The sequence below is a fragment of the Mya arenaria genome, chromosome 3 (genome assembly GCF_026914265.1).
Source record: "Mya arenaria isolate MELC-2E11 chromosome 3, ASM2691426v1".
In the NCBI taxonomy this organism is placed as follows: domain Eukaryota; kingdom Metazoa; phylum Mollusca; class Bivalvia; order Myida; family Myidae; genus Mya; species Mya arenaria.
The window spans coordinates 11261193-11272787 of NC_069124.1; the positions used below are offsets into that span (position 1 = coordinate 11261193).

The 11595-nt window shown below is 33.3% G+C and overlaps 1 long non-coding RNA gene across 1 annotated transcript; it reads left to right on the top strand.

The window, feature by feature from the left end:
- Positions 1 to 802: 802 nt before the first annotated feature.
- On the top strand, positions 803 to 7570 carry LOC128225625 (uncharacterized). Its single transcript, XR_008259666.1, has 3 exons — positions 803 to 853; positions 5513 to 5573; positions 7336 to 7570. It is a non-coding gene; the product is annotated as an uncharacterized LOC128225625 (long non-coding RNA).
- Positions 7571 to 11595: the final 4025 nt, after the last annotated feature.

The following is an 11595-nucleotide window of genomic DNA, read 5'->3' on the forward strand; positions in this document are numbered from 1 at the left end:
CCCAGTTTTGATAAAGGACATATTGGTGGCTTGCGCCGTACAACCCGATCGGAAGTTACTTTAGCGAATTTATTTACATAAATATTATATTTTTATCTACGAAAGAATATTCTATATTTTCAGTTTACTATTGAAATTATTGCAACAAAGATTGGCTAAGATCGGACGTTAAGGAAACTTAAATTTGAAAGTGTCTATGTTCTATTCTAATGGCCCTCGTATCTGTCTGTAGTTTTGTGTCGATGTCCGGCTATGTGTCTGGCTTTAAATTTCTATACAAATATAATGTATTGCACTGGTGCGTAGCGTAAGCTTTTACGTTTATATCCGTGAGGTTGGAAGCCTGGAGATCTAGTAGAGTGTAGTTAGTGCCTGTAGGCCTGGCAAGGTGAAGTTAGCAATTTGAAGACCTGGGGCGGTATTCATAAAACTTATAAGATAAGATGTTGACTTAAGTGTGGCATTTTTTCCTAAGTTTACTATTTTTTTCCTAATTGCTATTCATACAACTTCTTATCTTAAGAATTTCCTAAGTTTTTCATAAATAGGGCAAAAAGTTAAGACAACGTCGGAGGTGTCTTAACTAGTTAAGAAAAAATCTTAAGTCGTTTGTAAGAGTCGGCCATCTTGAACTGAAATCATCGTCAAGTGTTATTCTAAATCTCATTGTGAGTATTTAAATAATTGAACGCTTTTGCTCTTGATAAATTCATATGAACGTTGCGCACTTTAGCAACCGTTGCGTATTTTATGTACATTTCGTAGATAAAAATAACCATATTGACCTTGACCAACGTATTTGCAATTTTTCATTCCGAAACAACATCAATCGGATAAAAGTTCAGCGTTTACAGTAAGTTGTATGAATATATCTTTGAATAAAGCAACATTATTAATTCAGTACGCGGTTTATCAAAGGATTTATGCATTAAAACTGATTGAGTTTTCGATATTGAAGAAACTTTGAGTGTGTGGGGAACCACTTTTTTTCTGAAACATTGCTACTTTCTCGACTTTCCAATATACCATAATCCTTTGCGGCCGGGTGACTTCCGGTTTATTTCCGGGTTATAACGAAGTATAATAACAGCGATAATTACGGACTAATTATCATTCCAGGTTTGTTAGAATTTATTTATTTTGATTAGATTTGTCATTTTAATGAGTTTATATTACATTATTGTGATATTATTTGAATGTCATGAGTTATAAATCGCTTGACTGTTTACCTGGACAGTTAGTTCTGGTGGGTGGGGTAGATGGCTAAGAAAAGACTGCGGTTACTATTCTTATTGGAGTATTATTAACAACAAATAATTATCATCTATTCTTAAACATTTGTTTTGAAAATTAACACAAATAATATATAAGTCTGTTTCATTATCTGACAGTCATAATCTATAATGAGGAACCTATACATTACCAGGTATAACTTCTGTATGTAATAGCCTTATGAATGAACATATATAAATCATCATCAATATAGATTATGATATTTATACTGCTCGGTGTATTTTATTACTATGTAATAAACATTTTACTTAGAACGAGTAATTATGTCATGCTGTCACCTGTGTAATCTTCTGAATGATTTGTTACTAGTTAGTTATGTTTAAATATTATGATGGCCACCCGAATAGTCACATACACCCAGGCCTGGAATTAAATCAGGGTCCAGATTGTCTTAAAACCCATCCATAAATAAGTCTGAGAGTTACTTATCTTTTTTATAAAAAATATACTTTTTATGTTCCATTCCTTTCTTAACAGATATGATACAAATATGCTGATGTTATCTTCTGAGATCATTACTATCAATGAAGAACCTCACTACAATTGGTTGGGCTGCTAGATTGGTAGCAACGTGATGGACAGCTAGTGCCTGTTGGTTGGGCATCTATTGCTTACTGGACACTATATTGGATGGGCCATACGTGTTGGTTGAACAATTATAAATGGTTGGACCGGAAGTGTTGGTTGGACCACCAGTGTTGTTTGGACTGCTTGTTGGACAGAATGTGTGATGGACAACTAGTGTTATTTGAATTACTGTTGGATATACAGCTATTGTTTATCAGATAGCTATACTCAGTTGATTTACATGTTTTGGTTGAACAACTTTTAATGGATGGACAAGAAGTGTTGGTTTGACCACAAGTGTTGATTGGACAGTATTTAATGGATGGATATCTAGTTGAGCCTGAGTTGACCGCAATGAAGTGTTGATTGAACCGCTACTGTAGGTTGTCAGGTCATATTGGTTGGATTCCCATTGCTAGTACTTGTTGGATCTCTTTTGTTGGTTGAACTGTTGTTTTATGACTGTTATTATTGATATTCATACATGTATAAAATGTTAAGTGCTTAGAATTTAACACTTCTAACTATTATTATTATTATCATAAGAGATATTATTATTCAATAATCATATAAATTAAATATTTTTTTATGTCCTTGTACTTACATTTAAAATGTGCATCATAATGTTTTATTATATGAACAACTATTTTTATAGATATTTAAATAAATATTAATTCTGTACAACCATATTTTGTTTGTTTTGCTATAATTTGTATGATAGTATCAGGCATTTTCTACAGATATGATAAATTTGTCATAAAAAAAAATCAGAGCTCATGGTGTTCATAATATGATGATTCTAATCAAAATGAATAAGTTGAATTGCATCATTGAATGTATGATTCTTCATTAAATATGATAAAATCTCCTGCCAACTGATCTTAAGGGACCTGCACCTTTAAAACTGCAATCTCACAGATTAACTGATTTTGGTATCATTGCTTTCAGTTCAGTCAATCATATAAAATGATTCACAATAGAACAGATCTCAGTTGTTTGAAACACTGTCAAAAGACTCCATTATCTTAAAGCGTTAGTAACGCTTCTTACCATAAATATCAATTTTCAAACAAAGATATGTAAAAATGTTATCTGATCTTCTATCAGCAATCTTATATCACTGGTTTTCAGACATTGCTTTTGTCAAAACGGTCAGTCTGTGAGAATGCAGCTTTAAACTTGAGCACTATATTTACAATGATGAACAATCTTAGTTATGGAAATTTGAATACATAGCAGCAGATGTATTTAATCATTCAAGTGTTGAAATATTATGTATGATCTTGCTGGACATGAGCCTACTGTTTCTGAAAATTTGCATGTGTACCAAGTTTCATTTAAATCTCAAGGCTGTTTGAATTGGGGCCAAGAAAATATTCCACCTACTGTGCGCTAACGACACCTGGGCTTATTGACTATAAAAATACTAAAGTAACATGATAGGAAAAAGCTCGAACCAAGGGTTGCCGGTATACTAGCACGGCGATCCTACAAACTAAGTTAACCGGGTGGCTAGTTATTGCCAACAAATGTTAACTCGATTTTATGTCTTTTTAATATTAACCATGGGAGTTAAACAGTCATTGGAATAAGAAGATCATAGACAATCATATTAATAAAAACGTTTTTTATACAATTTAATATTAACATTAAACATTATATAATTCAAAAAACAATAAATTGTCCTTGGTATGCAATAATTCCTTTAAAGGTTCATTTGCCAATGGTTAAAAACCCATCTTGCTTCTTTTTGAAAAATCTCTTGTTCGACTGTTATCGGCTATGAAGTGTTGTTTCACCTCCTGTATCATAATTCTAAGTTCTAAACGTCTACGTTTTGTATCAAACATTTAAATCTATGTCACTTGTGTGCATTTCTTTAGTCCTTGCAGTCAAGGAAAGTTTTAATTCATATTGACACACTTCATTTACTTTATCTCTGTTCTTGAACCGAATCCAGTCTCTTGTGTTTTGAACCAAAATATCTTGTAAAACCACTAATATAGCAGGTGCTATCAGATTAATGGTATCAACTGCCTACTCCTGTTGAGCATCAACTTGGCTGACTCAAACATCTGGAATGGACATCTCTGAAATTAAGTAAAATAGTTTTATCATCATCCAAGTTAGCCAGAAAAATAAGAATATAAAACACTCTAAAGAGGCTGTTAAAGCTGCACTCTTACAGATTCACCGTTTTGACAACTTTTTTTTATTTGTTGTCTTGGAATGAGGCAATTTCTGCGTAAATATCTGCAAACCAGTGATATAAGCCTGCTGACAAAAAAATCAGATCACCGATTTTCATATCTCCATTTGAAAATTATAATTTTATGGCTAATTTTAAAAACGTTACTAACGGTTTAAGAAAAATGCAATAAAATATTTTTTTAAATATGAAAATCTGTGACCTGATGTTTTGTCAGCAGTCTTATATTACTGGTTTTCTTGCAGGTTTGCATAAATTGGCTCGTTCGAAGACAATAAATAAAACAGTTGTCAAAATGTTTAATCTGTGAGAATGCAGCTTTAATATCAGTCAGATATTTAAAAAGTTACAATTTACTAGTACATTATTTATAAGCTGCTATTCTATGACCTGAATATTTGTTTATATACAGCACAGCAGTCAGTATTTAAATGCCCTTCTTAATCACATTATGCTTTAAACTTTCATTTACTTGACTGCTTTAAAGTTGCATATTTTAACAATTTCACAATATTTGCAAAATATTATTAATTTAAATTAATAACAAACTCAACAAACCACAATTTAATGCATATTTCATAGCAATTAATATGTATTTAAAGTCTTTGAGAACCACTATGAGTCTTTTGTTATTTTACCCCACCCACTTAAATGTGCACTGAAGTTGGGTATAAACGTCGAAAACGTCATTGACATTTACAAAAAACGGTAGAAATTTATAGAAAAATGTATAAACTGATGTTCCTAACATGTTTTACTCACCTATCAATCTATTTTGCCAATTATGCTCTTCCTTTTCACTCGTATCGATAACTAGGAAATTGAATGCGGAAATAAACCGGAAGTCACCTTTGTCGCAAAGCATTCTGATATTCTGGAATAAGGCGAATTGTCAGTCTTAATAATACTGAAAGAAAACATGTTCTGCCTGTACAATTACCCCATTAATTATCAGTTAACGAGTAACACATTCGTTGACTGTCTGACTAAGTCACTTCATTTATTTCTGACACCAGAAGAAGGTAAAAGTAATGCACCAGTCATTTGTAACCACGCCCCCGGCCTAGGTCCGTGGGTATACCGGGGTAAGTGGGGGAAATGAGTCATGTTTTTGCACCAAAAATAGCGGGGAATGGTCCTAACCTAGGATGCCCCTGGGGTGCGGGGGCTTTTGGCAGGGCTTTGACTAGCAGTTTGTCCCCGCAGGGTTAGGATTTTACGGGGGGTTGGCTGGACCAAAAGTCAAAGTCACCGCTATTCCCCGGACTTGAGGAGCGTGGTTACAACTGACTGGCGCATAATCAAGGGGCTCAAATCCTTGGACCCTTGACCGTTGGAACACCCATACTTGCAGGATGCTCTTGTCGACTGGGTAAACTGTTTCTTTAGCACCTCCATCTTTTCAAAATGAGGAATTATCATTCTGCTTTTGTTTTGTTTTAGGATATCCAGTCCATGTATGCAGTTGGAGCTGATAGCATGTATGCAATGTACATGTACATGTGTAGGTATTGTTAACAGTTGTATAACATGAATGTATAAAATGGACATTTTTGAATGTCAGAATACAATTGGACAATCATAAACAATAATCAAATGTCAACCTAAGACCTGTGCACGTATCCAAAACAATGGTTCCAGCTCTTTTTGGAGCTATATATAGATAAAAGAGCAAATAACACTTCGAAACTAGAGACAAGGAGCGGACGTCGTGATAAAGTAAGAATGACTCGTAATTCTACCTAATACCACAATTATGAGGGCTTAATTGAGAAATCGAGGAATGCAGTGCCATTTAAATGTTCTTAATCTTCACATGTATTTTGGTTATTTTATAAGTGTTTGGAGTAATACAAATGAATCTCCCATGAAACACATTTATATGGGACTGCATTCCTGGATTTTTCAAATAAGCCCGTATAATCGTGATATTATGTAAAATAAATAATAAATATCATGAGCTCTTCTTTTTGTCTCTCACTCGGAGGTATCATTGGCTCTTTTCTGTTATAGCTCCTAAAAGAGCTGTAGCCACTTTTTCGCACTCAAGCGGTGGTACTGGTAGATTATTAATTGTAATGTGATAGCCTTGGCGTTGTTATAAGGGCCACCAAACTGAAACCTCACGTTCATAACTCTGACTTCAATGATTTGATACTTATGTAAGCCTTCTTAAAGCTGCACTCTCACAGATTGAGCGTTTTGACAACTTTTTTTTTGTCTTGGAACAAGCCAATATTTCTGAAAATCCATGGATACTAGTTATATAAGACTGCTGACAATAAATTAGATCGCAGATTTTTATATTAATTTAAGTTCAAAAATTGATGTTTTTTTCATTTTTCTTAAACCGTTGGTAACGGTTTAAGCCATAAAACATTAATTTTCGAACGTAAATATGAAAATCTACGATCTGATTTTTTGTCAGCAATGATATTTCATTGGTTTGCAGATATTTACGCTAAAAATTGCCATTTCCAAGACAAAAAATAAAAAAGTTGTCAAAATGGTATATCTGTGAGAGTGCAGCTTTAAACAGTTCAATGGCTATAAACAATAGCTTCAGAGTGCTCTCTAGTCAAAATTTTGCATGTAACCATATTTATGTTAATATCTCAGCACATCATGTATTGCATTGAAATCTAATCTAACAGTGATCCATGCATGTTTCGCCAAAGCCTTTCAAGCTTTACACTGAAAAGCAGTGGAATAGTCGAGCGCGTGTCTCTGTGACAGCTCTTATTAGGCATTTCATAAAAAGGAACTTGCTTGTTTCTGTGTAAGATTGCAACATATTTCACCAAATTAATGCTAATAGTATATTAATCACTCTTGGTTACGCCACTTTTGGTGCTCATTCGGTGAAATATATTATGATCTTACATTGAAACAAAGAATTTTCCTCTATACTCTTTTAAACTGATTTTGTATTATTTCTTCTATAATCAGTATGTAAACACATTATCGAATCCACCGAAATGGTCCAATTTACTTTCTCTATAAAAAAAAATCACAAAATGCACCATTTTGGACTTGAAATTGTTAAAATTTTCTTTGGATAGGCCTGGGGGTGCAAGTCATAAAGTTATGCCCCTAGGTTAAGCCCCCTCTAATGTTTAATCCAGGATCTAGCCCTGGACATATACTTAGTGGACTCATAGCTGAATGCACAATTTACATAGACCACTATGTTGTTATGTATAACAATACATATCCATTATATCAGACATGTTTCATGATTTAACATATTGCCTTTATATTTTCAGAGAGTTACACGTTCATCATGGATATTTCAATGTGGCCGTCATTTGAACCTCAAACTGTTGTGTAAAACAAACTATGGGAAAGGGTTAAGCATGAAGATGTTATCATCTAGTGAACCACCAAACTAATTTACATTTCGTGGACATTAACAGGAGTCATCAGGAACACATGATTGCAGTCTGTGCCAAAGTGTTTGAAGAAATTGTGTTTATCATTGAAATAAATGTGCAGTGGTTATATATTTTTTTTTAAATTTTATATAGAAAAAACTGTGTCCTTTTGTTACTTCCTCATTTAATGTCATAGCCTTGGTACGATTGTCTACTTGTTATGTGTGCAGAAACTTGTTAATTTTATTACTGTACACACTCTTTCAAGATATTCATAAGTTATGAATCATTACAAACTGGCTGTGAATGTTACCACATGCAACAACCCCATGCTTGACTGAATAGGCCTTTTTCTGCCCATCACAGGGGCGGATACCGAAATTGACGTTAGAGGTGGCGTAGCTTAGGATCGCAACCCTTTGACATGCACCCCTCCTTTAGAACCGAAGGTGCATGGCATAAACTGTTTGCATGTGGATTTGGGGTTGCTCTCTCAAGACAAAAATAGCAATTTGTAATCAGAATGGTGTATTATGAGCGTATTTTGTTACTCTTTTTTTAAACTTCGACGATTTTTGAGGACGGAGACTTGGGAGACAACCGCATTATAGTAAGGGCTGATTTGCAATAATTAATGAACTGACTATTTTACAATAATATGCAAGAAAGGGACTGTCTCGGACCACGTTCGTTTGCAGAATGGTAATAAATATGTGTCTCAAATACGATGATTCACTGAGTCTGTTGACAAACCAGGTTCGATTGTATTCCGAAGATAACCAGAGTTCACAAAATTTAACATCTAGGCGGTTTATAAAAGGAATAAAAGGAAATTCAACAATCAGTTTCTCACGAAATGAAAGCTAAACAAATAATTGTCGTATAGGGGGGAGATACGTTTGGTATAAAACCGCACAATCCACTCTTGCTTTATAGGTCCTTGAATCAATCTAGACCATTAGAGATCAATGTGTTATACATTCACTGCCACTATATGTACGCATGCTCTTTATAGGCGGTGGAGAAAATGGAATAAAATACTTTTACGTGTGTATAACCATATACACAATTGAAAGAAGAAAGCGTTTAACAAACACAATTAGCATTTATCTAGGGAACCCTCAATATGGTTGAAAATCATCATTTATAGCTACAGCTATTTTGATGCGGGTGTTTTCTGTTTGTTGTGTTTGTATTTGTGTATGAGGTGTCGATATGTGAATGTCGCAGTTTGGGCCCCTGCCATGTGCATCATCTAAACGGGTTTTAGGTTTAAAATGTGGACTACAGTGCTTGTCTCTGTAGTTCAATGCTTTTTGATACCAGCTTTCGATGTGCTAACCTGTCTGCGCAGGTTTATAATTATGTAGAACACAAGTGAAGTATCATTGTCTTTTTCACAAAATATGTTGAAATTCCCATAAAACCCCAGTCCTTTATATCCCTTTCACAAGTAAGTTTAGGTTATCTTAGCTTTATATTCTTGAACAGGGTGGCCGATCGAAATGTTTCAACTGTATAAAACTGTTTGAGAGCTTCTTGAAGATTTATTCTGCCCACTTCGAATTCATCTCTTGAAATGTGAGAAGAAAGTTCAGGTAGAAATTTATATATAAATTTAATGCAATTTATGTTCAATTTCACTGAACTCAAATTTATAGCGAAACTAGTTAACAATTTAATAGATTCTTAAACCTCATATAAATAGGCATACAACGAACTACAGAATATAATTGTATTTAATTCCACTTAAATCTGCACGGTTCAACTCCAAACACTACTTGTTTCAACGAATTACTCCCTAAATTGCATTTGACAGAACACTTTTAACAATACAGTTTGTCATTCTGAAGGGAAAAACTCAGGACTAATTAAGTAATTTTAGGCTTGACACTTTTTATTCTATTAAACAGCAATGAAAACGACGACACGGCAAAGACGCCATATGTATCTTAAAAATATTCCTCCAAAATATTGCAATATCACATTATTAAGATTGTCATTTTTTCTGGCCATTTGAAATGTTATTTTTCATGATATGTGATTCATATCTAGATTGTCAATCACATACAATCAAAAGAGCTTTAATCCTTTAATCCATATTACGATGGAAAATTATCCTAAAAGGAATGCAAATGTATAAATGTTTTGTTTTATTTCATCAAAAAAACCCGAAGAGACTAATATATGTTTTGAAGGAACAAAATGCGTATTTTTTGCATAAATTTACAATTCATGATATAAATAAAATAAAATAATTTGGCCGCATTAAATAACCGAAACGTTGCTCAACATGATAAATGACCATACGCCACCTTTTACAACTTATTCCTAATTTTTATTATATATTTGTTATTTTTTGATGACAAAAAACAAATAAAATTATGTTTCATTAAAGGTTTAGTTTTTACATATATGTTTGAAAAATTAATTTACCTTCATATGTTTGCGGAGCCAAAAAAGCGTCTTTCTTAAGATCACTTTAACTATGCGTATGTTTAAAGATAGCGTCGCTGTATTGTAGCCATTGGGTAGTAAAATTGACCTTGTTGCGTTAACTAGTCTCTGTAGATTCATATGTGTCTGTTGTCTCCTTTTGTTAAACTAGACTTGGATGATTAACATACATGTTTATAACACAGCAATAAAAATAAATTTGGCTGATTATTATACGTTGATAAACTTCCAGTCCTTTCTAGTCCTTAAAAGTTAAACACAAACTAATGTCTTCTTATGGAAATCAGTTTGTTACAACGGTAATAAAATAGTTAGTCTTTTTGTTGTTCAATGATTATGCATAAGACATAAATGTAGATATCAAGCGGTCACAATATTTTACTTATTGAAAGATGCATCTAGCTTAAAACATAAAACTGATTCAGTTCAAAATCGATTCCGATTAAGAAGGTAATTTCTTTTTATGAGTTTTCATATTGACTTTGAACTACTTTCCATTCTAGTATAAGCTTGCCTCAATGTATTTGCTTACAAATTCCATCTTACAGAAAGCCAGCAAGAATTTCATAGTAATAAAGTTACTGAGAACTCTGGAATTAATCTCTTTTTGTCCACCAACAACTCTTTAGAAGCAGTTAATATTATTGAAGTAGACGGTATTAGGCATCTGTGCTTAATACCAATGACTTTTCAACCCTTTATACATCTATACCACAGTAGTTACATCCAAAATGACTCCTCTTATCGAAAAAACATAGTCGTGGGAGAAAACTTCTAATATGGCAGTTAACAAAAAAAAACGTTTTTTTTACCAATGATCGCTACGATAAATATATATATATTGGACATGCACAGACTGAAGTATTAACTATTATATTGTAAAATGATTTTCTAAAATTTGGTACATGTTTATATATAGAAACAATAGGCAATCAATTGGTCCATCGGCATATCTAATGATCCAATGACATTTTTTGCTTTGCGATTTCCTTGGATCATGCGATATCCCTGCCATTTAAACGGTATATTTTCTTGAGAAATTGGACTGTCATTTCTCCTTGTAGATAGCACTGATTCAGAATACGAAATTCCAGTGAACTGAATTATCTTACAAATTAAAGTTGAATCAAACGCTTTATAAACACGATATGAACGAAACCAATTCTAAAGCGTAGCCCTCTGAAGAAAACGAAAAGTGACAAAATGGGCTTGATCGTTGTCAAACAAAAGTGATATTATGTCTCCGTTATCATATATCATCAATAAAATGCAGCATTAAACCCTTTGAATGTACGAAAACAAACACCTATATAGTGTATATGTAAATATGTAGAATACGCGTAACTACTAATATTGTACAGAAAATCAACACTAATACGTGTTCATAGCTGTCTTTTTAACTATGCTTTACTGCTTCTATTCCGAGTACTCGAAGTCATACAAAGACGAAAGAACAAGTGCTAACACGTGAACATAATCGTCCTGATGGAAATCTGTTTTTCAGGTCGGCATGAAAACCCTTTAAAGGATAGCTCTTTTGCAATGTCTGTTCGGCATGTGCCCTTCTAAATGGTATTCGTTCAAAAATATCAGAGAAGTTGTACTGCATTTTCGAAAGTGTATTGATTTGTCTTAAAGTAGCTTTCATGTTATAGTAAATGTTGTCAAACGTGACAGAGGTAATTAAAGCATGTA